The following is a 916-nucleotide window of genomic DNA, read 5'->3' as shown; positions in this document are numbered from 1 at the left end:
ATTAGGAGACGTGGGTTCGATCCCTGGGTTGGGAAGATCCCCTAGAGAAGGAAATGGCAGCCCACTCCAGTATTCTTGCCTGGAAAATCCCATGGATGGCGGAGCCTAATGGGCTACTGTCCATGGGGTCGCAAAGAGTCGGACACGACTGAGCGACTTCACTTCACTTCCGCTCCTCAGTTCAGTTCAGTTCAGTCGCTCAGTCGTGTCCAACTCTTTGCGACCCCATTAACCGCAGCACGCGTCTTCCCTGTCCATCACCAATTCCCGGAGTTTACCCAAACTCATGTCCATTGAGTCGGTGATGCCATCCAATTCTCTCATTCCCTGTCGTCCCCTTTTCCTCCTGTCCTCAATTTTTCCCAGCATCAGGGTCTTTTCCAGTGAGTCAGCTCTTCACATCAGGTGGCCAAAGTATTGGAGTTTCAGCTTCAACACCAGTCTTTCCAATGAATACCCAGGACTGATCTTTAGGATGGACTGGTTGGATCTCCTTGCAGTCCAAGGGACTCTCAAGAGTCTTGTCCAACACCACAGTTCAAAAGCATCAATTCTTCTTCGGCGCTCAGCTTTCTTTATAGTCCAACTCTTACATCCATACATGGCTACTGGAAAAATCATAGCCTTGACTAGACAGACCTTTGTTGACAAAGTAATGTCTCTGCTTTTTAATATGCTGTCTAGGTTGGTCATAACTTTCCTTCCAAGGAGTAAGCGTCTTTTAATTTCATGGCTGCAGTCACCATCTGCAGTGATTTTAAAAGCCTGAAGGCTAGAAAAGCCAGGGAGGTGAGATGGAGGGTGAGCTTTAGAGACATCTCAATGTTTCCGGCTCTTCCTTTAGTCTCGACTTCTCTTCCAACCCAACCCACCTCCACCTCCCTCCACCTCGCACAGCAGAGTTACTGGCGAAAGT

The sequence above is a fragment of the Bison bison genome, unplaced genomic scaffold (assembly GCF_000754665.1).
Source record: "Bison bison bison isolate TAMUID 2011002044 unplaced genomic scaffold, Bison_UMD1.0 scf7180017863415, whole genome shotgun sequence".
NCBI lineage: Eukaryota > Metazoa > Chordata > Mammalia > Artiodactyla > Bovidae > Bison > Bison bison.
This window is presented reverse-complemented; position numbering follows the sequence as displayed.